Here is a 24,256-nt window from a genome sequence, read left to right on the forward strand (position 1 = left end):
AGTACGTGGAAAATCCCATGGATGGAGGAGCCTGGTAGGCTGCAATCCATGGGGTCGCTAAGAGTCAGATGCTACTGAGCAACTTCACTTTCACTTTTCACTTTCATGCATTGGAGAAGGAAATGGCAACCCACTCCAGTGTTCTTGCCTGAAGAATCCCAGGGACGGGGGAGCCTGGTGGGCTGCCGTCTATGGGGTTGCACAGAGTCGGACACGACTAAAGTGACTTAGCAGCAGCAGGAGTAAGGTAACATTATCCTAGGCCTAGAAAAATTTAAAGCAAGCAAAGGAAAAAAAAGAGAAAAGAGTACCTTCAAATAACAATTAGAATGAAAGCTGAATTCTCAACAGAAACAATGGAATAGATTCAAAATTATGAAAGAAAAGACCACCAACCCAGAATTCTGTATGCAGAATTCAGAAAGAAAATGAGAAAAAGAGAGTAAAAGACTGAGAATTATCCCACCTTTTCTCCTAAAAGCTATAAAGATTGATATCTTTAATCTACCTGGAATGGATTTTTGTGTATGGTGTGAGGTAATATTTCTTTTTTCTTTCATTTTTATAACCAACCATCTCTACATAATTATGAAAAAAATAGGGACCAATCCACTGTTAGCATAAATCAAGAACCCATAGATGTGTGTTTCTGAGCTCTTTTTGTTTGTTCCATTGATCTGCTTATTTCTGTGGCCAAACTGATTTAACTACTATGGTAAGTTTGGTATGTAGTAGGGCAGTCACTGCACATTATTCTTCATCAAAAATATCTTGGCTATTCTAGACCTTGACATTTGTATAGAAATATTAAAATCAACCTGTCAAATTTCAAAAAAAAGAAACCTATTGGAAGCTTGATTCTTCCAATCTTGAGCATGATAAATGTCTCATTTTATTGAGAGTTGTTTCTGTTATAAAATTTATAATTTTATAAAATTTCCACGAAGATATTGCACAAAGACTGTACAGCTTATTCCCAGGTACTTGGTACTTTCACATAATTATAAATGACACTTTAAAATTTTATTTAGTAAATGCTTATCATTGATTTATTAAAAAGCAATATATCTTTAAATTGATTTTATATGCAGCAATCTTGAAATACTTTCATATAAACTTACAATTCAGCTGTGGATTCTTGGGAATTTAAATACACAATTAAATACACATCTAAATACACAATTAAATCATTTTCAAATAACAGCAGTCTTCTGTTCTCATTCCTACATTTTAAGTGTGAGTTCATCTCCGAACTGTCTATTCTGTTTCATTGATCTATGTGTCTATCTTAGTGCCGGTATCATTCTGTTTTGATTACTGTAGCTCTGTAATGTGGTTTGAAGTCAGGGCGTGTGATACCTTCAGCCTCGTTCTTCTTTTCAAGGCTCTTTTGACTATTTGGAGTCTTTTGAGTTTCCACAGAAATTTTATAAGTCTTTGTTCTAGTTCAATGAAAAATTATCTTGGTGTATTTTGATAAGGTTGTATGGAATCTGTACATTACGTAACACAGTCATTTTAATATTACATTTTCTAATCCTTGAGCACAGTGTATCTTTCCATCTACTTGTGTTCTCTACAATTTCTTTCATCAATGTCTTATAGTTTTCTGAGTACAGGTCATATACCTCCTAAGATTTATTTCTAGGTATTTTCTTCTTTTTGATGTGATTCTAAGTGGGATTATTTTCCTAATTTCTTTCTGATATTTCAGTGTTGTGGGTCAATCATACTTCAAAAACAAACAAACTCATTTAAAAAGAGATCAGATTTGTGGTTTCTAGAGGCAAAGGGGAATTGAATGAAGACAGTCAAAAGGCGCAAACTTCCATTTATATGTAAATTCTAGGGATGTAATGGACAACATGATAAATATAATTAACACTGCTGTATGTCACACGTGAAAGTTGTTCAGAATAAAACATGAGTTCTCATCATAAGGAAATTTTTTTCTATTTCTTTAATTTTGTATTTATATGACATAGACATTCACTAAACTTACTGTGATGATCACTTCATGATGCACGCAAATCCAATCATTATTCTGTATACCTTAAAACTATAACAATGTTGCCTGTCAATTATATTTCAATAAAATTGAAAGGCGAAAAAAAGTCTGTCCCTGAGATTCATTTGTAGAAAGATTTTTAGCTACTGGTTTATCTTTAATGGTTATGGTATTATTCCAAGTTTGGTCTCTTATTAAGTCAGTTTTTCAGTTCAGAGATGAACTCACACTTAAAATGATAAGAATGAGAATAGATAATTGGTATCAGTTTAAACAGGTACATATACAGAACCTAAAAGATCTTGGGGAATATTTTAAAATCTAATAGCCTAAATGAAAATCCCAATAGCTATGTTAGAATATAGAATTGAGAAAATCTCTTAGAAAAATAAATTTTTAAAAACAAGCAAAAGAGGGATTTCCCTGGCAATCCAGTGATTAAGTTTCCACACTCCCAGTAATGCAGGGGGCAGGGATTCAACCCCTAGTCAGGGACCCCAAATGTCACACAGCGAGGCCTAAAAATTTTTAAACTAAATAAGAAGAGGGGGCAGGTGGGGAGAGAGAGACAGACAGAAATTTAAAAGAGAGATAAGAAAATCACAGAAGCAGTCCAAGAGAATCACCATTCAACTCATAAAGTTTCAGACGTAGAGAACAAAGGAAGTTAACCAAACTAGAAAGGACATGATTCTTCAGATTGAAATATTCTTCTGGGCGCCCAGCAAAACATATGAAACAGATACATATGAAGACATATGTTATAAAATTTCAGCATACTGAGGACAAAGATTTGGCAGAAGAGAGGGCAAGTCATGTCAAAAACAAAGAATTCTAATAGCTTTAGAATTATCTACTGTAACATTGAAAGCAAGAAGAAAATGGAAAAATGGCATCAAATTTCTGAAAAGGGGAGACCTGGGTTCAATTTTTGAGTTGGGAAGATCCCCTGGAAATGGAAATGGCAACCCACTCCAGTATTTTTGCCTGGAGAATCCCATGGACATAGGAGTTTGGCAGGCTACAGTCCATAGAGTTGCAAAGAGTCAGACAGGACTGAAGCAACTTAGCACATAGCACACAGAGGTCTATACTAAACTCTCAAGTATGATGATGGAATAAAAATGTTTTCAAACATACAGGGCCTCAAAACATGTATCTTTTGTGCATTCTTTTTGAATAGTTACTGAAAACAGTTTTAACCCAAACAAGAAAGTAAAGTAACAAAGAGGAAGATGAGGTTTCCAGGAAATAACAGGTCTAATGTCATAAAGAAGCAGAGAATTCACAGTAGGATGGTGTTTGCTACTAGGATGGCACTTGCTCTGTGCTAAGTCGCTCAGTTGTGTCTCTCTTTACAACCCTGTAGACTGTAACCCTTCTCTGTCCATGGGGTTTTTCAGACAAGAATGGAGTGGTTGCCATTTCTTCCTCCAGGGAATCTTTGCAACCCAGGGATTAAACCTGCATCTCCTGTGTCTCCTGCATTGCACATGGATTCTTCACCCATGGAGCCATCCAGGAAGCCCACAGCACGATGGTAAGCAAGTGCAAATAAGCACAGTGCCATAGGTCCAGAGATGCTGGCCAAGAAGATGAACTCCACAGAGTAATTCATATGTTAGATGACATAGAAAGAGGGATTAGAAAGATGTCTCGAGTTTGCAGTCACTAAGAACACAGAAAACCAATCAAGTAGTCAGAAAAACTAACACAATTGTTAACTCCAAAGAAAACAGAAAGTTGTGCAACAGAATGCAATTAAAAAAAAACAACAACAACAAAAAAAAACACTGCATGGCTCAGTTAGAAATAGTATTTACATATTCCTAAGAAACTCCTGACATTGACGAAAGCAAAATTTTCTATAACTGTATTGAAAAAAATACAGGACCCAAGTGTGTGTGTATGTGTGTGTGTGGTGGGGGTTTCTAAGAGAGTGCTAAAGTCTTCTTACTCTTAGAGGTAAGTAATAAACAAGATCAAAACCTTCACTATTAAGAAGCAGCATTAGAAATGTATCATCTGAAGATGTGGGAAAAATATAAAGAATCAGTTTACTTTATTGAAAACAATGAACAATGACCTCTGAGCAGAGAAAAACTGGGAGAAAGTCAGGAAGACAGTGGTTTTGTATAACAAAATTCATAGAAAAATGGACTCTTTAAGCATCATGTGTGTGTGCTGGGTCACTCTGCCATGTCAGACTTTTTGTGACCCCACCAGAATTCTCTGTCCGTGGGATTTCCCAGGCAAGAATACTGAAACGGGGTTGCCATTTCCTTCTCCGCATTAAGCTTCATAACTTTGATGAAAAAATAAAACTCAGCAAGATTTTGTCCACTATTCTATTTGGGCCTGTAATACAGGACACCCAAACACTCTAAGATTTAAATACTTTTATTCTTCTTCTACTTTATAGAATAAAACCAATCAAAGGCAACCCCTATGCCGGGACACCTGTATCACAAGGAGCTTATCACCCTGGAAAAAAGGAGGAGAATGTGAATGCTGCTACCTTTCTCTTGGCTTGAGCAGCCCCCTCCTGCCACACTGCCATGAAGCATAAGATGCTGCATTGCTGGGGCCCTACTCCTGACACCACAATGCTTCTGAGAAATATACATGGTTTTCCTTTCATTGTGATATGCCAGACTCTTGCCAAGGAAAGGCACTTTTCGCCCACTTTGGGCACCATCATCTCTTTCTCACAGTTTATGCCTTTGTATGAAACTTCCCTTCTACCACATAAGAGGCTGTTCCTACACTATTTCTACTGTCCTGAAAATTATGTTTCTCACCCACTCCCTCAATGTGATACGACCACCACAGGGCATTAGTGAAGCTTTATGCATAGTTCAGAGTAAGGAGGGTGACAACGCTCTCTGGTTTTCACTCTCCACAAATCATTTCATATGTTTCATATTTAAGGAGGCTGGACTCAATCACTCATTCAGTCTTTCTAAAGCTCTGCTATATTCTGGTGCCAGAGCCCATAATTACCATGAAACAGGTTGATTTCAGGCCGAATTGCACTGGAAAATGACATTTTGCATTTTTATTGGCACTTTGAAGAGAACATATTCTTCTCCAGTTATTGTACTTTTAACACATTAAAAACACTGAGAAATCGTCTTTCCATATGTATTATAAGAAAAAATATTCAAAATTTAAGATTTATTCCCGTCTCTTATAATTTTATTAGCCCTTAAGCAAGTTCAATGCCCATCAGACCTTGGTCTAGTTATTTTTATTGATGCCATATAGACAATCCATAATCAAAACCACCAGCAAAACTGCTATGTCTCCTCTGCTTCTGCCAGAAAATTGGCAGAAAATTCTCATTTAAAGCTTGCAAGAAAAACCCAGAGGAAGCTTGCAGAAATCCTTTATGCTATATTTCCCAGCAACAGAATATTTTCCTGTCTTTGAAAACTCAATTAAATTTTACTTTGCCAAAAGTGTGAAAACCAGGTGGCACTTAAGAATCCCATCCCCACTCGGGTTGATCCTTATAAAAATAACATCGTGGTATTTTGCAACAAATCGTATAAATCCCTTTTGACCACCCTAGCAAAGTGTTATGTCAGAGACCATGAATATGGAATATTGATTTTCCCCCCAAGCATGAAAAGAAGAAACTTGCCTACAGCATAAATCTCTGCTTTGTATACTTCACCAAGAAAACAGTTATTCCACTGCCCAGTGTGGTACTAGCTTTGTGTTTGAAGCTCTCCTCAGAGTTCTGTTCCTATAAGGGATTCCTTAGTAAGCTCAAGCCACATTTTGAATGAAAATTCCTCAGATGACCACTTAAGCTCCTCAGTTCAGTTCAGTTCAGTCACTCAGTTGTGTCCAACTCTTTGCGACCCCATGAATTGCAGCACGCTAGGCCTCCCTGTCCATCACCATCTCCTGGAGTTCATTCAAACTCACGTCCATCGAGTCGCTGATGCCATCCAGCCATCTTATTCTCTGTCGTCCCCTTTTCCTCCTGCCCCCAATCCCTCCCAGCATCAGAGTCTTTTCCAATGAGTCAACTCTTCACATGAGGTGGCCAAAGTACTGGAGTTTCAGCTTCAGCATCAGTCCTTCCAAAAAATACCCAGGGCTGATCTCCTTTAGAATGGACTTGTTGGATCTCTTTGCAGTTCAAGGGACTCTCAAGAGTCTTCTCCAACACCACAGTTCAAAAGCATCAATTCTTCAGCACTCAGCTTTCTTCACAATCCAACTCTCGCATCCATATATGACCATAGGAAAAACCATAGCCTTAACTAGACAGACCTTTGTTGGCAAAGTAATGTCTCCGCTTAAGCTCCTAGCTGTCGCTAAACTCCACCCAATTTCTGGGCACATCTGGGAGGGACCTTATCCTTCTCCAGAGAGATCCAGTTACTGTTTCTTTTGTGGGCTTAGAAAAGAGAGCTGTTGGGTTTCATTTTTCCTTTACTCGTGTTCAATTAATATGGGTCTGACTAGCCTAGTCTCTCAATAGGCCTGAGTTGAAGAGAAACGTGTTATGAATGTTTCTGGCAGCAGCACCAGCTTTTATAAATCTGAGAATTATCTCAGTTTTGTTTGGTTTAGCCGGAGCCAAAGTTTCATCCACATTTTGTTTTATTACCACGTTGGATTGGTAGGGATAGAACCACAAAGCAAGCCAAAATACTAAGCAGAGTTCAAAATTCTTTCAGCAGGTTAATTAGAACTATGTTTGGGGGCTCTTCTGGGTTTCTCTGGAAAGCCTGCTCAAATTCCCTTCAAGGGTTAATGGCAGCACCAGCTGAGAACCCAGTTCTCTCATCTCCCTTTACCATGCTTATATTATATTACCCTTAGGTGCTAAATACGGCAAGTCAGAGTAGATTTCCTGTTGCAGTTAGATATAGGACAGAACTCACATGAAAGGACTGAATTAGAGGTAGACGTTCGGAGATGCACCAAATGAAGTCTGTAGCCACTGACTTTCCCAAAGGAGAAAATGTGAATAGGATATATTTACTGTGAAAAAGATGATAATAAATCTGAAGGTCCAAGATACATGGTGCTTTGAAATTTTGCTAAGATTGGAAGATTAACTGGTCTGTGAGCCTCACCTCAAGCCTAGCATACATACCTCAGCAGAACTTTATTGTCCTACATTTCTTCTCTGCCAAAAGTAAGGTGTGTAATGTTTTGTTTTGTTTTGTTTTGTTTAAGAAGAGAAAGTCAACTAGAGGTGTAAATGAGAAAACAAACCAAAAGCAAGTATATCTTTAAAAATGATGTTCCTAGGACTTCCCTGCTGGCCCAGACTCTGCACTTCCATTATAGGGGATGCAGGTTTGATCCCTGATCAGGGAACTAAAATCCCACATGGGTGTGATGCAGTCAAAAAAAAAAAATGATATTCCTTAGAGGAAATATGAGGTAAAGTACATATTGTTGAACTTGAAATGAACAGGCCTATAATCATTCAATCAATTAACCAACAAAACGCATTCTTTGAGTTCCTAATACACGACTGGACTAATAAGTCTTAGGGGTACAGCTGTCAATACTTAAGACATAATTCAATGAATTACAAATAATCAATTTCCAAAAAAGATGCCTTTTCAAAAAGAAGAGTATGTGGTGCCTCAGGACCATTTCACGAAGGAGCCTGCCATTGTCCAGCAGCTCAGAGCAAACCTAACTGAATGGGCAACAATGAAGCCAAGACCTGTACTCCATATGGAAGTAAGAGGCAGTCATCAACATGTTTCAGCAAGTGCCAAGTCAGTCCCAAAGTTATACTTCATGGAGAAATTTGTGTCGTTTAGAAATCTTTGCAAATTTAGGGATTCTCAAAGTTCTAGAACTATTTATCCCTCAAAAATGTTAATGACAGGGGAATGGCTGAGGGCTGATGACTGAGACCCCTGTTAGGAGGTAAAATAATGAAGTTGATACAGAGAGACAGAAAAATGTGGCTGGAGTGATGGAGGAGGTGAATAAGAGTAAGAAATGCTTCCAGGGGGGATTAAGAAGAATAAGGAAACAGAAAAGAGAGTGTGTTGGAGATCTTCAAGAGGGTGGAGGGGTGATCTAATTGCAAGGGCTTATAAAGGGCTCAGGAGGACTGGAAACAGAGGGAGCCAACAAATAGCTTCACTCTTGCAAAGTTGTTGCACGTGTTCACCCTGCCACACTTCAATGACCTAAAATCCTACTGTCTTCAAGAAATTATTTTTAGTAGGAAGAAGACATGAGGAACACTCTTCTTTATGTTTCCTCAAACATCATCACAAGCTCTCACTGCTGCTGCTGCTGCTAAGTCACTTCAGTCGTGTCCAACTCTGTGCGACCCCATAGACAGCAGCCCACCTGGCTCCCCTGTCCCTGGGATTCTCCAGGCAAGAACACTGGAGTGGACTGCCATTGCCTTCTCTGCACACTCTCACTAAACATTAGCATATTCTAAAAATTTAACATCTTATTTACTCAATATTTATTTCACACAATCAGAATGCTTTTATTTTTTAAACTTTTATTGTAGTAGAGTTGCTTTACAATGTTGGGTTAGTTTCTACTGTACAGCAAAGTGCTTTAGCTATATGTATACATATATCCCCTCTTTTTTGGATTTCCTTCCCATTTAGGTCACCACAGAGCACTGAGTAGAGCTCCCTGTGACATACAGTAGGTTCTCATTGTTGTATATTTCATACATTGTAGTGTGTATATGTCAATCCCAATCTCCCGGTTCATCCACTTCTTCCCCTTTCCCCTTGGTATCCCCGTTTATTCTCTGCTTTCAGTTCAGTTCAGTTGAGTCATGACTCTTTGCAACCCCATGGACTGCAGCACTCCAGGCTTCCCTGTGCATCACTGTCTCCTAGAGCTTGCTCAAACTGAGGTCCATCGAGTCAGTGATGCCATCCAACCATCTCATCCTCTGTGTCTCACTTCTCCTCTTGACTTCAATCTTTCCCAGCATCAGGGTCTTTTCCAATAAGTTGGCTCTTCACATCAGGTGGCCGAAATAGTGGAGCTTTAGCTTCATCATCAGTCATTCCAATGAATATTCAGGACTGATTGCCTTTAGGATTGATTGGTTTAATCTCTTTGCAATCCAAGAGACTTTCAAGAGTCTTCTCCACCACCAAAGTTCAAAAGCATCGATTCCTTTATGTTACAATTCTCACATCTGTACATGACTACTGGAAAAACCATACCTTTGACTGTACAAACCTTATCGGTAAAGCAATGTCTCTGATTTTTAATACGCTGTCTAGGTTGGTCATAGCTTTTCTTCCAAGGTACAAGCATTTTTCAATTTCATGGCTGCAGTCACCATCTGCAATGATTTTGGAGCCTAAGAAAATAAAGTCTGTCACTGTTTCCATTGTTTCTCCATCTATTTGCCATGAAGTGACAAGACCAGATGCCATGATCTTAGTTTTCAGAATGTTGAGTTTTTTCAACTTTTTCACTCTCCTCTTTCACTTTTATCAAGATTCTCTGCGTCTGTGTCTCTATTTCTGCTTTGTAAATAAGATTGTTTATACCAATTTTTTCAGATGCGTTTAGATGGGTAGCAAACTGAGAAAATATGGTTCTGAACCACTGATGATTAAATCAATAAAATCACCACTATTTGGATCTATCCTGGAAAACTTGGTAATATACAGCCTTAAAAGAATGTCACCTTCACAGCTAGCTGAGCCAGCTCTGCCTCTCACTGTTTGATCAAGTGGCCCCACTGCTTTTCATGTTCCATGTGCTCTATGCTCACAGCTCTTGGTTCGGTCACTCTCTCTGCTCAAAAACATTTTGGGTTTTCTTTACCTACATGAAAAAGCAAGCATGCCTTAGCTTATCCTAAAAGGTCCTCTACCATAAAGGGTCCTCAACTTGGCCAGCTTTCCAAAACTGCCTTTTAAAAATCTTCCACTTCTGTCCGTTTGACCTACTCTCTATTTCTTGCGCCATTCCCCCTGAATGAAAGCCAGTGTCCTCGTTTGTATGGACATGTTTCTGCTGGATGCCTCTGCCTCGTGCCTTCCATTTGACCATAACTGAGAGAATACAATTAAAGTATTTATGACAGCATCTGGCAATAGTGGGCACTAGATACATTTTCTTGCCTTTTTTCCCTGCAGTAGGCATTTATTAATGAACTGTGAACAACTGATTATCTAGTTTCTATTGTGTCCTCTATGTGTCTTACACGATTATTTTTGTCTATTTATCCTTCAGATTTTGTGTTTTTTCTTAGTTCAAGATTCCTAGAACTAGAAAGTCTGTGTACTAACACTGTAAAGCCAGCGCTGTGAAATTATAGTCTCCCCATAAATACTTCTGGATGATGATGACAGCTCATTTTCTTTGAATGAGTTAGTATATACAACACATGAAATGAATTCAATTGTGAATTTATTATCTATAATGGATTGACAGGTTAAGTCAGAAGATTAATTTTATGTTATCCATATAAATATGATTCCACAAGAAAATACACTTTTTGTTTATTTTTTAAAAGTCAACACCATCTCCCAATACCTTTCCTGCTTTATTCTATTTCATATAACTATGAAAATTATGCCCAGGCTTCAAAAATATTCTAAACTTTTAAAAGTCACTGTTTTTAAAATCTAATATCAAATGCCGATTATTGGCATGCAAAATAGCTACCTCTCCAATAGTTTAGACAAATCCTATTTTTCACATAATGAAATGTGCCTCCATACCTTAAAGAATATATATACTTACTTCATTTCATCTAGTTTTCCAATAAGTTCTATTTTCTGCAAATATTGTGGTCTTATTTCTCTAAGTGGCTACATAATAATGACATAAACTTCCTAACCCACATTTATTATGGAGAAGTACCATTTTTCACACTAAAAATAGCTGCTGGTAAATTTATGCAAAGTTCAGTGATCGCTTCCAAAACTTTTTATCAACATTATTCAATTGCTCTGTTTCATGATCGTAAAGCTCAAACCAAAGACATTTGCAAAGAAACTGAAATCATGTGAATCAAAGATGACAGGAACCAGAATAATGAAGTTGATTGATGTGAAACTCACAAATCTCTCCTGCTGCTGCTGCTGCTAAGTCGCTTCAGTCATGTCCGACTCTGTGCGACCTCATAGACGGCAGCCCACCAGGCACCCCCGTCCCTGGGATTCTCCAGGCAAGAACACTGGAGTGGGTTGCCATTTCCTTCTCCAATGCATGAAAGTGAAAAGTGAAAGTGAAGTCACTCAGTCATGTCCGACCCTTCATGACCCCACGGACTGCAGCCCACCAGGCTCCTCCACCCATGGGATTTTTCAGGCAGGAGTACTGGAGTGGGGTGCCATCACCTTCTCCGCAAATCTCTCCTAGTTTTAACCAAAAAAGTCAAATTAGATGACTGTGCTCTCCTTCCCTCCAGGTCCTCCCTTCCCTGCCTACCAGGACCACAACACTCCTGCTGGTTTATGTGATTGCTACTAGGCTAAAAATTCTTACCTCTTTCCCACCTTTGGAGAAAATAAGGAAGCACTAACCACCTGGTCTAATAATGACCAGTTCCAAAGCAGGATATCCTTTGCAGAGACCATGCAATTTTTATTGATTAACTCTATCAACTCCTACTTGATATTACTTTTTCTTGAACATTAGCAAATTTTGCCTGTATCTGAACAACACCACAAACCAGTTAATAAGAAAATTCAAACACTTAAAAACGATTTCGAACTGTGGTGTTAAAGATTCTTGAGAGTCCCTTGGACAGCAAGGGGGTCAAACCAACCAATCCTAAAGGAAATCAATCCTAAATATTCATTGCAAGGACTGATGATGAAGCTGAGGCTACAATCTTTTGGCCACCTGATGTGAAGAGCTGACTCATTGGAAAAGACCCTGATGTTGAGAAAGATTGAGGACAAGAGGAGAAGGGGGTGACAGAGGATGAGATAATTGGATGGCATCATTGACTCAATGGACATGAGTTTGAGCAACACCGTAGATAGTGAAAGACAGTGAAGCCTGGTGTGCTGCAGTCCACAGGGTCGAAAAGAGTCAGATACAACTGAGCAACTCAACAACAACAGCAACAATTTCATCCATGTAGTGGCATGCAAATGTGTTTTGGCTTCAGGAGAAAGTTTTATTTTCTCTTCATTTATCTTTTCTTCATTTTCTTTTTCACTGAACTGACCCAGAATTGAGTGTCATGAAGACACAGATTAAGACAATAAAAAGTAAGTATCTTTTTTAAAGTCACACAGATAACTGATAAAAATCATATAGCAAGACAACAGCAAGTATAGTGGTGAGAGAGACTATTTGCCACATAGAACTATACAATAAACAAGAAATAGGAGTCAAAAATCTTTTACTCGAAGAATTTAACTGGAGAGATAGATTATATAAAGCCATGATAGAGCTCAACCCTGTTACCCTGGTCTGTTTGACTTTAGGCTTGTCATGCCACCTCTGTGGCCTTCACATTAGCTTTATTTGTAAAAGTAATAGACTGGGATTTAATCAACTCCACGTCTAGCTCAAAAACACGGACGAGGAGGCAAAATGTAAGTGATGCTACAATCAAGATAAAACTGTTTAATGTGATTTTTTAATGAACAAACTATGCCCCAGAGATTACCTGCCTATTTTTTAAATAAAGTTTTATTGGAATTGGGCCTAGGGTTAGGATGAGGTGAGTGAAGCAGAATTGTTCAAATATAAGATCAAATTTTGTCTTTATTTAAAGTTTCCATACAGTCTTTATCAAGGGGTTTTCTGGATTAATTCTGATTTTTTTTAACATAGCAGTTATCTTTAGTACTAAAGTTTTTGCAACTCTCTTAAATTCTGTGCCTGAAATGAATACCTCACTCACTTTACCTTAAATCTAGCCCTTCAAGACTCTAACAATGCCTGAAAATAAAATAACAGGAAAAATATCCAATGCATACATGATAAATTATTGAAATCACTGGCCAGCAAGTTGTTTTAATAGGTTATAGATATACACTTTATTTTAAACAACAAATTCCACAAGTAGACTAATACTATAAAAGCTCAAAGTGGGAAAATTATCCCTACAGGCAGGGTGGTAATACGTGAAAAAAAAAATTATTAATAAAATACTGACAAATCCAGAAGCTAGGGTTTGGTTTTCTTGCCCTTGTAGTGTGACTGGGCTGTGTTTAGTCTGGCCATTCCACTTCATAGCCAAATCTTTGAGTGTTAGAAAATGCAGACTGAGACACCTCGGTTTCCACCTACTTCTTATAAATAAAGAGACTGTTGATATAGCTCCAGAAAGATGGGTTTACTTGGGATCGGCAGAGAATTGAAATTCAGGGTCTGCAACCACAGCAAGCCACATGCAAGTCCCCACATGGCAAGGACAGGAGAATGCTTTCATGGGGAGAAAAAGGAAGTTGGGAGGGTTATAGTAAAACAGAGTCCATGGCTTTCCATTGGCTTAGTCCTTGCCAAGAAAGAAGAGGAGTCTACCTTCTTCTTGTTGGGCTCTGCTATCATCACAGGGTGTGAGAGTTCCTTGTTCTGGTCTCTCAACCTTATTTAGTTAGGGTTCTTGTTTTATGTTTTTTTTTCTTATAGTATGCTGAGAATAGAATGCTTAGAAAGGTACAAATTGCTTCAAGTATGTCATAAGTTGAATTTCTCAGTTCAGTTCAGTTCAGTTCAGTCGCTTAGTCGTGTCAGACTCTATGACCCCATGAATCGCAGCACGCCAGCCCTCCCTGTCCATCACCAACTCCCGGAGTTTACCCAAACTGATGTCCGTCGAGTCAGTGATGCCATCCAGCCATCTCATCCTCTGTCATCCCCTTCTTCTCCTGCCCTCAATCCCTCCCAGCATCAGAGTCTTTTCCAATGAGTCACCTCTTCGCATGAGGTGGCCAAAGTACTGGACTTTCAGCTTTAGCATCATTCCTTCCAAAGAACACCCAGAACTGATCTCCTTTAGAAAGGACTGATTGGATTTCCTTGCAGTCCAAGGGACTCTCAAGAGTCTTCTCCAACACCACACTTCAAAAGCATTAATTCTTTGGTGCTCAGTTTTCTTCACAGTCCAACTCTCACATCCATACATAACCACTGGAAAAACCATAGGCTTGACTAGACAGACCTTTGTTGGCAAAGTAATGTCTTTGCTTTTCAATATGCTATCTAAGTTGATCATAACTTTCCTTCCAAGGAGTAAGCATCTTTTAATTTCATGGCTGCAGTCACCATCTGCTTTCTGGCCTTTCATAAAAGGCAAATCCTTCCTTGACTTCCTTAGAAATACCTGGTTTCCCTGGTTTTGCTTCTGTCCAGAGCTGACTTTCCTGCCCTCATAGGCCTGTCTCACATGCCATCCCTGGGAAACTGGGCCCCTTAAAAGCCAGTAAGGCATGAACTGTAAGGACTAACATAGGGAGGGGTCCTGTTGGCACTAGAGGGATGTGGAAGCATGGGGGTTTATGAGACATGAGACACAGAGCACTTGAGAACACTGCGTATACGTACATATGTGATGTGATGTGAATGTGAAAGTCACTCAGTCCGACTCTTTGCGACCCCATGGACTATACAGTCCATGGAATTCTCTAGGCCAGAATACTGGAGTGGATAGCCTTTCCCTTCTCCAGGAGATCTTTCCAACCCAGGGACTGAGCCTAGGTCTCCCGCATTGCAGGCAGATTCTTTACCAGCTGAGCCACAAGGGAAGCCCAAGAATACTGGAGTGGGTAGCCTACCCACTGGTATCTCCTGCTTTTAATTCATCTACCACAGGTATAGGGCTTCCCTGCTGGCTCACATGGCAAAGAATCTGCCTGCAATGCAGGAGACCCGGGTTCAACCCCTGAGTCAGGAAGATCTCCTGGAGAAGGGAATGGTTACCCACTCCAGTATTCTTGCCTGGAGATTCACATGGACAGAGGAGCCTGGCAGGCTACAGTCCATGGGGTCACAAAGAATCAGACATGATGAAGTAACCAACACTTCCACTTTCACTTTTTTCACCATAGGTATAACTGCCCTGATGTACAGTTCAAATTAAAGAAAGCAACTTGAATTAGTATTTACTTATTGCATAAACAAAATAAACTCCTATTGGAATTGCAAGCAGTAAAGCATTATGATCAAAATTGTAACAGCTTCTGGTGAACAAACAAGCATGTATGAGAATCTACAGAAACCTTCATTTCTGAATAGACTTGAGGGAGAATTAAGGGGAACAGTGTTAGAGTAGATCGGATTGAAACCCTACATCTGTCCCAGCAAAACAGAAAGTGAGCATGTCCTAAATAAGACACTGTATCTTTTTATTTATAGATTTATTGATGCTTATTAAGTTGCCATTTGCTTTTTACCTTCTGAATTATCTGAAAGTAGATGATAAAAGAGGTAGTTGAATAACAAAGTGGCTGGAGTATATATAATTATTGTCAATAGCTATCTTCCAACCACTTGTTCAACCACAAATCCAAATAATGGAATAATAATCACCTGGTATTTCATTACTATAACACAAATTTCCTGCAAAGTGTATAGGTAAAGAGTGGAAGGTAAAATAAATTTTTCTTCAAAAACAATTACCATTTTACCTCCTAAAAGATGATTCTTCTATCATGCATAGCTCTCAAGTTCAATCTTCCCTACTTTTTCAACCTTACTAAGGTCTGTCCTAAGAATCTGAAGATCAGAAAAATAGTCATCAGCCCCCTAAAGAGATAAGTAATTAAAACTAAAATATTTTATTTGGAGATACCTGCAACTTTCTGTAAATTTACCTTAATTTCACCCTGATATTTATCTTAGTTCATAAATATAATTTCAAGTTTTTTACTGATGAATAGTTGAATAATTTCATGTTATCTTTATGAATATCTATAGAACCTAGTGAATACTGAAAAATTACAGAGAAATGTAATGCATTTGTTTATGCTCTTGCTGTAATTACTTTAAATGTTCTTTCTTTTTTAAAAAAAATTTTTTTAACATCAAAAACATTTTGTACTGGGGTATAGCTGCTTAACAATGTTGTGATAGTTTCAGGTGAACAGCAAAGGGACTCAGCCATCCATATACATGTATCCATTCTCCCCCGATATTTTAAATGTTCTTAGAAAGCTTTCCACAAACTAAATGTCCATCAGTAGACAACCTACTGAATAGCTATGGACCATCGATTCAAAGAAATACTATGCAGCTACAGAAAGCAATGAGGTTTATCTCTGCATGTTATTAGTGATTTCCAGAATACATTATTAAGTAAAATTTTTTAAAAAGGAGAAAAGTATATAGAATATATTATAGTTCATCTAAGAAAGGGTAGATATAAATATATTCATATCTCTGAAATAATAAGTGAATGATCAAATTACAATTTTTAAAAAAGAAAAACTGATGAGAGAATGAGAAAGGGAATAGGGTTCAGGAGATGGGGTAAGAAGCTAGATTTTTTGATCTACTGAGTTTTGTGGCTATGACTCTCTAGGACCACATAAATACTTTGCATAATTATAAAATGAAAGTAGAGTTTAAAAAAGAAATCCCTAAAAAATAAAGGGAAATAAAGAAATAGAAATCTACATCTATTTTTTTCTGGCAAAACCACACAAAGAAACTATCAATATTTCAAATAACCCTGAAACACAATAATATATCATCAATGAGGGAGACTCTAGGGATAAATAAACATGAAAAAATGAATCCAAAGATAAATATATCTTTTCACTATAATAACTTCATTGCTGGTAAGTAGGTATTGTCATCCTCAAATTATTATGTGTGTATTGTGGAATAAAGGAAACTGGTAGTTATACTGGTACCATTGAGAAGAAACTAGATTTTCAACGTTTTTTAAAAACAAAAAATCAGAGGCAGTATCATAGTCCTGATTTCAAACTGCATGCATCACAACGAATTCACAATGTAGTTTTTTTTTTAACCTCAATTTCTAACTGTTGTTTTTATAAAGGCTAGAAACAATGACAGACCAAATAGCAGTGATCACCCTAGTACCCAGATTATATGATTCCAAACTACCACTGACTAGTAAATGGAACCAGAGCATCTTGGAAAATGGCTCATTTCTGATACGAGGCAGGATATTTACACAGTGATTACGAAATACCTTATCCCACACCAGAAAACCAGAGAACTATCAGAGACTTGTAGGATCAGAGCAAGAGCTCTCAGGAGATAGTTTGAATAAGCCCTCTCTGGCCAAGGATGGACCAATTTGAACAATACAAGAATACAATACAAGAATACAATAAACTAAAATGCAAATTATGACCACATAACGACAATAAAAAAACATGAAGATGAAGATGCGTACTTTTGAAGAATGCCAAGGAACTAACTTATTGTTTTGACAGCTGACAAACAGAAAATAAGAATTAAGCAAATTTCTTGTCTTTTCTGTATAAACTGAACCTCACAGTAGCAACATAGTTGTCAAGAGGAAGTTTCTCTCTATAAAAATATTCTGACTAATAAGAAAAAAATAGAGTAAGAGCATTTTGCAGCTTTTATTGAATTAATGGGTCTGTAGCTATACTATCCAATATGGTAGTCACTAGACATGTGGCTATTTACATTTAAATTTACAGTAATTGAAATTTTAAAAATTAAAAATTCAGTTTCTCAATCACATCATTCACATTTAAGAGCTACATGTGGCTGATGGTTAGCATATTAAGATATAGAACAGCTATGGGACATTTAATACAGATACAGAGTATATATATATACTGATACAAAACACTCTATCACCACAGGAATTTCTGCTGGCAAACACTATTGTAGAAAGTGTCTAACTCTACTCCAGACAATGAACTTCAACCGCTACCAAACACTGAGCAGCAAACGTACACAACAGCACCTTGCCAAAAAAAAAAAAAAAAAGAATAAAATGAAACCTCTGGATCTACCAATTTCCTGTATTTACAGGAAATGCAAGAGACAGAGGACTATGCCACATTATGGGGATCCAGTCGGCAAATTCCAGATTGTGAAACACTGCTCAGAACAAACGAAGCACTTTTCTTAACAAAATTAACAGTCAGAAAGCTGACAGAGGAGGCAACTTAAATCTCATAAATTCCATGAAATGTAAGGAACATACCAAACAAAATTACAAGTCATAGTTCATATTAAAAGCCTGATTGAAACAGGCTGTAAAATAGATAATGATAAATTTTGAAACAATTGTGGAAATTTGAACACTGACTGGATACTTCCTGATATTCTGGAACTATTTGCTAATTTTGGCCAGGCTTAAAAATAGGGATATTTTAAGCAACCTTACCTGTTAGGTACATCCTAAAGCACTTACAGATGAAATGATAGAGTGCTTGGACCTTGCTTCAAATGATCTGGATGTGGGACCTGGGGAAGTGATAAATAAAACAAGATTAGTTGTGACTTGTTTGTTGGAGCTGGGCAATGGGTACACAGAAGCTCATTATGCTTTTCTCTCTACCTTTGTATGTTTGAAATTTTTGATAATTCAAATCTTAAATTTTTCATTATGTCAGCCAATTATAATTCACTGTCATATAAAATTTGTTAATTACATATGAATTAGCAGAAATATTTAACCAATCCTCATCTGTGTTGAGACCATCTATACTCCAATGTGTACCCCAAATCTTGGTAAAGCTCATTGCAACACAAACCTCCAATGTAGGATGCTTAAATACTATATCAAGTATAACATTTGTTTCCAAACAACAAATGAAAATTTTCATCTTAATTACAATGTTTTTCTGTTAAAAGGAAAAAAAAAAAATTAGACATCACCCTTAATATGACACCAGTAGGGGGAGATAGATGCTGCATTTCCTCTGAAAATTTTTTTTTTTTAAGAAATAATCTAAATTTAATCTACAGTCTAAATTTTTAGATTTGGGCATGGCGGGGAAGACATTCTCCAGGGTTTTCAGTAAAATCTCATCTCCACCCTCAATTCTTTAGTCCTTCGTTTCCAAGAAAGGAGTTGTTCACTCTGCATTGTTATAATCCATTTTCTAGCCTAAGCACATGTTCAAATTATGGTAACAACACTGTTCAAATTGTTCTTCTGTCACTTATATCTCTTTAATGGACTTTCTAATACTATTTAAGTATTTTTTTAAGTACCTCTTTTGCTCTCCCATAGGTAACACATTTTACATTTGGCTAAGCAAGTACTCCAATAAATAATGTCATTCATTTATAATACAGCTAATTCTTGAATATCTACTATGTACAAGGTACTGTGGTCAGAGCCAGAGTTAGCCTGAAGAATAAGAATTAACTCTTACCCACAAGTAACTTACAGTTTAGTAGGAGAATACAGTATACAGTAGGCTAAGATAGGGGATTATGTGACAATGGAAGGGCAGTTAACCCATCTTGGAGAACTTCCCAAATGGAACATACAACTGGATCTTTCATTCATTCATCAATTTGTTTAATTACTTGACATATACCATTTTGTCTACTCAATAAATGCATACTGAGCCCATCTTATGAACAAGATACAGTGTCTTCTTGATTCAAACTTCCATAAACTCTTCTTGCTCTGGATACACCATCTTTGACAGAGTGTACCTACCTGTGACAGTGAAGAGTTCCAAACAATTTTTCTTCACTTTGTGAAGTTGGTGTTTTCAACGTAACTTCTTCCTTCTACTGGCAATCCCCATGGTATTCAAATATTACTTCTGGGAATTTTGACCTAATTTTGACCTAATTTTTAAAAATATTTTTATGTTATACCCTTAGATGAAACTAACCAGATGCACACTTCTCTTTCTTTACTGATTACACAATTTCTTATGTTCTTTAACCGATTCATTTAAAATATTCTTGTTGTCAAGACTTTGCATGTGTGTATGTGTGTGTGTGCATGTGTGTGCACACTAGGTCATAGTCCGCTTTTTTGCGGCACCATCAACTGTAGCCCATCAGGCTTCTCTGTCCATGGAATTTTTCAGGCAAGAGTACTGGAGTGGGTTACCATTTATTTCCTCCTTCAGGGGATCTTCCAGACCCAGGGATCAAACCTACTTCTCTTGCATCTCCTGCATTGGCAGGTGAATTCTTTACCACTAGTGCCAACTGGGAAGCCCTCAACTCCATGGAAAAGACTTCCCTGTTCTTCCTCTGCACTAGATCTGAGTTAATTAGCATGGTCATCTCATGGTCAGTAAGTGAAAAATCTCTCTTCCAGGGATTACATCCCTAGAGTTATGGCCTTTTACCACTTTCTGGTATTCCCATGTATTATCTCCTTCTCTACCCTAGCCACAGTCCAATAGAGGCAGATAACTAACATGCATATAACCTTTCTATTTTATGAGAAAATCTGAGTTGAAAGATAGTCCCTAGTTGGCAACAGTCTTGAGTATTCAGAAGTTCCACAAGGGGCTCTCATGTACTATTTTATTTTATGTCCCCAAAGGCTCTTCTTTGTAGACTTCTAACTTAGTCTCATCTCTTTCCTTCCCTAAGTCCAGACTGCTTTTTCACTCTGAGATTTCACAGGTAGTGAGCCAAGGGTCTTTAGCCATTTGGCCCCAGGGCTACCATTTCACGTAAGGTCAAAATGGTGGCAGAGCAGCTCACCTCCACTGTCTCAACCAGCATCTCCCTGAGTTATCTTTCATGTGTTTCTGAGCACGAAGCCCTACATTCTGTTTCCCTCCCTCCAAATTCTGTTTCCCTCCCTCCAAATTCTGTTTCCCTCCTCCTCCTTTTTCTGATTTCTGTTTATAATCAACCTTCCATTATGGATGATCCCCCATCTCTCAAGCATCTTCCTCTAGGTTTCACTGAGATGCCTTCTTACATGAATGTGGGCTAAGTAGCTTCAGTCGTGTCTGACTTTTTGTGACCCCATGAACTATAGTCCGCCAGGCTCCTCCATCCATGGGATTCTCTAAGAATACTGGAGTGGGTTGTTGCAATGCCCTTCTCCAGGGGATCCCCCTGACTCAGGGATCAAACTCACGTCTCTTGCGTCTCCTGCATTGACAGGTGGGCCCTTTACCACTAGCATCACCTGGGAAGCCCTAACATACCCTCTTATTTTCCCATAATTCTGTCCCCTGGGCTCTTGAACTGCCAATCTAGCCTGCAGGCAGCCTCCCCTGATAGAGGGTTCTCAGATACTCTTTGTCTTATATAAATTCAAGTCAGCCACCAAACAACACCTATTTATGGGGTTAGTTTCCTCCTAGAAAAAAAAACATGCCTTTTCCCTTTCACTCTGGCCATTCACCACAACCAGCACCTCCACTAGGATCCAGCACGCATAGCCCTTTCAAGTGTGCAGCTATTTTTACTACAATAAAAAGGACTGTTAGGGTACAAACTATATCCAGATGAGTGAAGTTACAAGTATAGAGTTCCATGTGTCTCGGCTTGGCAGAGACTGACAGCATTCGTCTCTTCCAAGCCCTCTCTGTGTTTACACCATTTCTTGTCACAGGCAACTCTCCTAAGCCCTGATCCTTGGGGCTCACCATCTCCACTAGTTTCTTCTATGTTCACTCCCTGCTGTAGGGCTTGCCATTCCCCTGGAATTGTTGGGTCCTTTTCTGCCTTGAGGTAAAGGTCACTTGTTCAGCCTTAGACCATAACTGTCCTTCTCAGATCATATACGCGTAGGAGCATCCACATTTGTTAGTGCACACTGGCTCCCTTCTGACTTTAGTTCTTTTCAAAAGAGATACATTCACTTTCCATCAGCTCATCCTGGCAATCCCTCTCTCTTTCTCACTTCGATTGTTCCTTCTCCCTCAAATTTTTATTTTTCCTAAAACCGTCATGCTTATTTGCAATTCTGCTGCCATCCTCCCTAACCTCTTGGGTGAAAAGTCACCAGGGTCAAAACAGACATATTAGCATATGAACTTTCAACCAATCCCACTCCTGAATTCTGAGCAGGAATCTGACTGTACTAATACTGTTTTGACCTTAATTACACGTGTTCTTTAAGGCTTCCTTGATGGGTCAGTGGTAAAGAATCCACCTGTTAACTGCAGGAGAGTTCCATCCCTGGGTCAGGAAGCTCCAAGATTCCTCTCGGAGGAGGAAGTGGCAACCCACTCCAGTATTCTCGCCTGAAAAATCCCATGGACAGAGGAGCCTGGCAGACTACAGCCTATAGAGGTCCCAAAGAGTCAGACACTGCTGAGTGACTGAGTGTGCACGCAGGTACACACACACACACACACACACACACACACACACATGTTTTTAAAGATCCTATTTCCACTTTATCTCATCTAGTTCATAAATCCCAGTGTTTTGAAGGAAAGTATATTTGATGCAATTTTTCCTGAGAATTCCTTTGCTGTACTTTAATTACTGTGATCTGAGTACTTGGTATAAACATACTGTAGTCATGCATATTTGTCCAGGATAAAGAAAAACAAACAAACCCTGGAACCCTGGACGGAGTTACCTAAAGGGTCAAAGTCTGCTGTCTGGCCTGGCTTGTGCATCAGAACTACCTGCGGGTCATTTGTAAGATAAAAAGGCTCTGCCTCTCCCTCCTCTCAGGGATTCACACTCCGGAGCACCTTGGGGAACTTGGAGCCACTGACAAAAGCAATGCCTGAGAGAGCAGCATCAGCGGCCACAGCAAAGGTGCTCCGTCTCTGTGAATTAACATAAATGCTAAGATGCACCTCCTGTGACTATTTTGCCCTCCTGCTGCCTCTCTTCTAAGAAATGCACTTCACATGTTTCTTCCCCACTCCTTTCAAGTCCCATCCTGACGTTCCAAAGTAATTAATTTTTTAGATGTGAGTAAATTACCTACTACCCTTTGCTAAAGGAAAAGAAAAGGGAGGGGTGGTCATGCTCCATGTTTACACTGGGTTTGTCACCTGAATGCGTTTCCTGGGATGTATGAGGATTTCTTTCTGCATCCAGGATGGACCTTGGACTTGTATGTGCGTGTGTTTAGTTGCTCAGTCGTGTCTGACTCTTTGCGATCCCATGGACTATAGCGCGCCAGGCTCCGTTAGTCCATGCAGTTCTCCAGGCAAGAATTCTGGAGTGGGTTGTCATTTCCTTCCCCAGGGGATCTTCCCAACTGAGGGATTGAACCCAGGTCTCCTACATTGCAGGCAGATTCTTTAGTATCTGGGCCACCAGGGAAGCCTGGACTTTGGACTTATTCCTTGGGATGGCTGAACCATGAATGAATATGTTTTGGGGGGAATATGAGTATTCCTCACTTGTCTCCAGAGATAATGCAAGAGAAGAAAGTCATCAAAGACCCAAGTGTCAAACACAACATTGAGCACACAACCACAAACATCAGGAAATGTCAGACACAGGTAGCCCCTGACATTTTCCAGAATCAGACTTACCAGCCCTCATTTTTAGGAACCTGGGTTTATGAGAGAGAAAGGAAAATGGAGACCTATTTTCTTTGTTTTCATCAGGCCGAGTTTCTCATTCTACTCCTTACCACACACATTTTTATCAATATCTTTCTCCATTGTAAATGCAGAAAGCAAAAGAGGGAGGACCTTTCTCTTTTAAGAAATAACCAGGGATCTCATTTACAATGCCTGCAATGTGTCTGTAATCTTGTTTTGTTTTGAGCTTGGCTGTCGGATGCCTGGGGATTCTGATTTGCTAATAATTTCTAGGTAACTTACATTCCCCACAAGTTACCCCCTAAAATATTTGAGAAAGTATGGGGTAGGAAGGCCTAGAACAACAAATCTGGTTTGATCCTCGCCTCATCTAATCATCTATGTGACCCAAGGGAAGCCCCATGTGCTTGAGACTCAATTGACCCCTCTATAAAATGCAGGTAAAGGGACTTGCCCAGTGGTCCAGTGGTTAAGATTCTGCTTTCCAATGCAGAAGGGTGTGAGTTTGATCCCTGGTTGGGGAAATAAGATCCCAAATACTGCAGGGTATGGCCAAAATTTTAAATAGATAAATAAAACTGATTTTAAAAAATAATAAATTACCCAAAAAAGGCAGATAAAGACCCACATAAAGAGTGATGAGAATTTTACACAATATCCATTAAGCACCTTAATGTCCAACAAGTTCCTTTCTCAAAGTACTTAATAGATAGCAATATTATTAGTATTTTCTACAACCCTGAAGTGTCAGCAAGAATCTTTGAGACTCCTACAGGACCAGCACCATGTGCCATTATAGTTTAGGAATAGAAGAGTTTTGTGAGGAAATGGATCCTGGCTCGTCAATGAATACTTCAAAAATCCTTCACACAACCAC

The 24,256-nt window shown here is 38.7% G+C and overlaps 1 long non-coding RNA gene across 2 annotated transcripts in view; it reads right to left on the minus strand.

Annotated features, from left to right (window-relative positions):
• LOC138422488 (uncharacterized) overlaps nt 1-24,256 on the minus strand; it is a 197,375-nt gene that overhangs the window by 76,284 nt on the left and 96,835 nt on the right. For both annotated transcript variants that reach the window (XR_011249896.1, XR_011249895.1), the window contains one exon: nt 18,306-18,385. This is a non-coding gene — a long non-coding RNA (uncharacterized lncRNA). The remainder of the gene's footprint in view (nt 1-18,305; nt 18,386-24,256) is intronic.

This window comes from Ovis canadensis, chromosome 17 (genome assembly GCF_042477335.2).
Source record: "Ovis canadensis isolate MfBH-ARS-UI-01 breed Bighorn chromosome 17, ARS-UI_OviCan_v2, whole genome shotgun sequence".
NCBI classification, from domain to species: Eukaryota; Metazoa; Chordata; class Mammalia; order Artiodactyla; family Bovidae; genus Ovis; species Ovis canadensis.